Here is a 5,622-nt window from a genome sequence, read left to right as displayed (position 1 = left end):
GCATTTCACAACAATGATACGGAAAGAATTGCATACCTATTATTATTCTGTTTAAGGTTTAAACTTGGCGCCCGGCAACGACGCACCACAAGCAAGAGGATGTTGCCCACATCTGTTATTCGTTACTTACCAGATGGGTGAACTCCCATAGCTTAACACTCCCAGTTGCACTACCTATGCATAGATACAGAGATATATACATATAAAAATAAAGTTGTCCCTATATCGATCATTAAAACATGAACTACTACTTAGAACAGGAGCCTTATAGACTAGTATTCAGATTACACTCTATCTAACTTAGAAATTACAGTACCTCTTAACATATACATGAATACTAAATTTGTGGTATTACACGGCTCCCACGTTCAGAAGACAAATTTTACCCAAGTCAATCATCTATGACATATGCATGGATGGAATGTTGTTACCCCTATAACTGCTATTAACACTTTGAATTGGAACATTTTTTTCCCCACAATCGGTGGCATCTGTCGGTCCACGTTAAACACCTGATGCGTACCTCGGAAGGTAGCTTCCTCACTTCATTAGGAGGTATGATCACTCCTTACACTTGATGTGATGAGGGAATTTATGCCCCAGTCAGCCTCAGGTTTTGGAGGATAGCTTGTCGCTCACCAGAGCTTGACAGGGTCTCTCGAGAGTGAGATCACCACGGGGGTGCTTCCTTCCACTCTTCCATTCACATTCGCATTCACTCGGTTCTTTTGTTTCCAGCATTCTGCCCGCAAGAAGGTGAGGGCTCATTCTGTCCTGAAGACTCCACTACCTCACAAACCGTGCTAACTGTAAGGTGAGGGGATTAATTACTCCCATCGAAGTGAGGCACTTCCCGGTTCCAACCGGAACACTTTTCTCTTTTTTTCTTTTTACACCCTCTCCTCGGGGATGAGTCCACCCGGAACACAACCTCAGGCAGTTATGTTTCACAACATTCGTCTCATGCACTTATCTCTACTTTTCTGTTTAACACTCCTCTATGAGCCTCCGAGGAGCATTCCTCACTCGCGGTGGTAATCGCTCATCTTCGGGCTCCGGGGCGAACTCCTGTTGCAATGGTTCTAAGAGCCATTCCTCGGTACCGTAATATGGTTTTACCTTTTCAGCAGCCCCTTGTATTCTCTTGCCACTAAATATATTTTCAATGATATAAACACTTCCATCTAGCACCACTTCGATTACTTTATATGGGCCGTCCCATTTGGCATTCAGTTTCCTACAGGTACCCGGCTGTATGGTTTCTTTTTTTGCCCACACCAAGCTATTGACCCCAACCTTCTATGCTCTCCTCCACCTGTTGACCACATCCCGGTATCGCCTGGTCATCTTTTGGTGGGTTCTTTTAATAATGGTGTGTCCCCCCTGTGGTGGGGGGGACACAACCTGGCCGCACTATGGGGTGGTACTACTACTCTGCAGCCAGGTTGTGTTAGGAAGAATACTGCCACCATATTCCCTGCGTGTCGTAAAAGGCGACTAAAAGGGGTGGGGTGAGGGGACTAGGGACCCCCTCCTCTGTTTTTTAGTTCCTAAAAAGAGACAGGCCAGAGAAAGGGATGGGGGATGGAGTTATCCCCGTACCCTGAAGATTGGGTCTATGAATGTGCGTGGATGTGGTACGATTGAGGCTAAAAGGGAGGAGATTGGGAGAATGTTTGTGAGAAGAAAGTTGGATGTGTTAGCTTTGAGTGAAACGAAGATGAAAGGGAAGGGGGAATCTATGTTTGTAAGTGTGAATGGAAGATTGTCAGGTGTTGATAGAGGAAGGGCAAGAGAAGGTGTGGCCTTGTTAGTGAGTCCGGAAGTACAGCAATGTGTGATTGAATGGAAGGAGGTGTCATAGAGACTGATGTGGGTGAAAGTGAAATTTGAAAGTGAGTTGTGGGTGTTTGTGAGTGCATATGGGGCCTGGTAGTGAAAGGGATGAACAAGAGAGGGAGGCTTGCTGGAATGATGTTGATGAGTGTCTGCAGAGTTTTGGAGCGAATGTGAATGTGGTAATGATGGGAGATCTGAATGCTAGAGTGGGAAATGTAGCAGTTGAAGGCGTAGTTGGTATGCATGGTGTGCCTGGAAGAAATGAAAATGGGGAACATATGATAGCGATGTGTGTTGAGCGAGAGATGGTGATTGGGAATACACTGTTTGAGAAGAAAGATATTTATAAGTATACATGGGTGAGACAGGAGGGTGGAAGGGTTGTTGACAGAGCTTTGATGGACTATGTGGTTGTGTCTAGGAATGTAATAGGAAGATTGTTGGATGTGAGAATTCTACCCCTGGGGGTAGGGGGGGTTTCAAGAATACTCCCCCAGTATCCCTGCTTGTCGTAAAAGGCGACTAAAAGGGTTGGCGGAGGGTTAGTGCCCCTCCCTGGAAAACAATTAACTAAAAAAAACAAACAAGAAGCCTCGGACAAGGACTGACCAAACGATGACGACCCAGGACCGGACAAAGGACTTGGTAATGGCTACATGGAATGTAAGAGGAGCGAATGATGAGGTGAAAGAGAGAGAGATTGTCCAGGTGCTTGAGGGTGCGAAAGTGGATGTATGTGGAATAACTGAAACAAAATGGAGAGGAGAAAGTGTGAGAGAATGGGAGTATGGATGGGGTATATGTGCAGGAGTAGGTGAGAATGAGAGGGCAAAGGAAGGAGTATGTATAGTTGTGAGTAAAAGATGGAAGAGGAGCATAAGACAATATGGATCAGTTGGGTCAAGGATTGTGTGGGTAAAGTTGAAAGTTGGAATACAATTGTGGGCGATTGTGTGTGTGTATGCGCCAACGCAAGATCGTGCTAGAACAGTGAGAGAAGAGTTCTGGACAAATGTGGAAGTGTGCATGGAAAAGTTTGGAAGGAATGAGAGTGTTTTTGATTGGTGATATGAATGGTAAAGTTGGAAATGTGAAGGTGGATGGAATAGTTGGTGAGTGGGGTGTGCCTGCTGAGATAGATGAGAATGGGAGTGCGTTAGTGGACATTAGTGCTGGGAGGGGGTTGGTGATAGCCAATACCCTCTTCAGGCATAAAATGATCCACAGGTATACATGGCGAGTGATGAGAAGGGTGGGTGGTGAACTGAATGAAAGGAAGGCAATGATTGATTATGTGTGTGTGGATGAAAGGATGCGAAGATGTGTAAAGGATGCAAGAGTGTATAGAGGTTGGGGGAGTGGACTTTCTGACCACTACTTGGTGGTGGCCAGAATTAGAATGCAAGTAAGATGGAGGAATAGAAGAAGGGAAAGACGAGAGGAAGGAGTAGCTGCAAGGAGAGTGGAAAGGTTACAAGAGGATGAGAAAAAGGCAGAGTATAAGAGAGAAGTGGAGGAACGATTGGGCAAATATGAATTGGAGCAGATGGGAGACGTGGAAGGTGTGTGTAAGATATTTACAGAAGAAATATGTGCAGCATGTGATGTGGTGTGTGGAAGGAAGAGAAGACGGAGGGGGATGCAAGGAACAGCGTGGTGGACTGAAGAGGTGAAACAGGCTGTGGCACAAAAGAAGAAAGCATACAATGAATGGATGAGAAATAGGGGCGTGGAAGAAGTTGAGAGGTGGAAGAGGGAGTTTTATGTGGAAAGAAAGAGAGAGGTGCAAAGATTAGTAAGAGAGAGTAAGAAGAGAGTGGATGAGGAATTTGGAAGGAATTTGAGTGTAAAGTGGAGGGACTGTAAGAAAATGTTCTGGAGAGAAGTGAAAAGAGTAAGACAGGGTGGAAGTGAAGTTAGCAGGGGAGTGAAAGATAAAAATGGTAGGTTACTAGTGGAGAAGGGAGAAAAAGTGAGCAGATGGAGAGAACACTTTAAGGAATTGTTGAACGTAGAGGATGGAAGTAATGCGAGTATAAGTGGCTGGGGAATGGCTGGGAGAAGGAGGGAGGTGAGAAGACAGGAAGAAATCAGTAGGATAGAAGTTGTGGAGGCAATGAAGAAAGTTAAATCGGGGAAAGCCCCAGGAATTGATGGAGAGTGTGGTGAAATGCTGAAGCATGGGGGAGAGATAGTAGTAGAATGGATGTGGAAGATGTGCAGATTGGCCTGGGAGGAAGGTAGAGTCCCGGAGGATTGGAAGTCAGGTATAATTATTCCCTTGTACAAAGGAAAAGGGGATAAAGAAGTGTGTGGTAATCATAGGGGCATTTGTCTTCTTAGTATAATAGGAAAAGTGTATGGTAGGATACTTATAGACAGAGTTAGAGAAAGAACAGAGAAATTAGTTGGAGAAGAACAGGGAGGCTTTAGGAAGGGAAGAGGTTGTGTAGATCAGATATTCATTCTTAGATCTTTAGTGGAAAAGTTTCTAGAGAAGGGAAAGAAGTTGTATGCGGCTTTCATGGATTTGGAGAAAGCATATGACAGGGTGGATAGACAAGGATTGTGGAAAGTGTTAAGAATATATGGAGTAGATGGGAAGTTGTTGAATGCTGTGAAGAGTATGTACGATGGTGCGAAGGCTGCAGTGCGTGTGGATGGTGAACTAAGTGAATTTTTCTCTTTGAAAGTTGGTTTGAAACAGGGATGTGTCAAGTCCCCATGGTTGTTCAATCTGTACATGGATGGGGTAATAAAAGAGGTACAAGGTAGGGTAGTGGATGTTGGAGTGGCCCTGGTGAGAGAGGGTAGTGTTTGGAAATTCCCTGTACTGTTGTTTGCAGATGATACTGTGTTGTTGAGTGAAGACGCAGGGGAGCTGTAAGGCTTGGTGGATGAGTTTGAGAGAGTGTGTAAGAAACGGAATCTAAAGGTGAATGTAGGGAAGAGTAAAGTGATGGTCTTTGAGAGAGGTGAAGTCAGTGAGTGTACAGCGAGGTTGGATGGTGAGGAATTGGAAAATGTGAGTACGTTTAAGTACTTGGGTAGTGTGATGAGTAAGGATGGAGGTTTGGAGGGTGAAGGGCTTGAAAGGGTACAGCAGGGAAGAAAGGTTGCTGGTTCCTTGAAAGCAGTGATAAGAAACAGGGAAGTGAGCATGGAAGTGAAAAAGTTACTACATGACAGTATTGTGATACCAACTCTAAAGTACGAAAGTGAAGCTTGGACATTGTTGGAAGGACACAAGTCAAGAGTGAGAGCAGTGGAAATGAGTTATTTAAGAGGAGCCTGTGGAGTCACGTGGAGAGACAGGCTGACGAATGAGGATATAAAGGAGCGTTGTGGTGTGGATGTGGATGTGATAGGAAGCGTTATGAGGAACACACTGGGGTGGTTTGGCCATGTGGAGAGGATGGAGGGTGAAAGACTGACGAAGAGAGTGTATGTGAGTGTGGTGGAGGGGGGAAGAGGGAGGGGGAAGCCGAGGATGAGATGGAGGGATGGGGTGGAGAGGTATATGAGAGAGGGGGGTGTGAGTTGGGAGCAGGGCAGTGAAATGGCGGGGGACAGGGCGACTTGGAGGCGATTTGTTTGTGGCCACCCCAAACGGGATTGAGGCGTCTGGCAATAGATAGATAGATAGATAGAGAGTTCTGAGAGGGGAGGGTGGAGGTATGTCTGACCACTACCTGGTGGAGGGAAATTTAAGAGTAGGTAAGAGATGGGTGAGAGCTAGGAGGGTTAGGTGTGGCAGGGAGGTTTTGAAAGTGAGTTAGTTGG

The sequence above is a fragment of the Coenobita brevimanus genome, chromosome 116 (assembly GCF_032717465.1).
Source record: "Coenobita brevimanus isolate Jiangsu-jjx chromosome 116, ASM3271746v2, whole genome shotgun sequence".
Classification (NCBI taxonomy): domain Eukaryota; kingdom Metazoa; phylum Arthropoda; class Malacostraca; order Decapoda; family Coenobitidae; genus Coenobita; species Coenobita brevimanus.
This window is presented reverse-complemented; position numbering follows the sequence as displayed.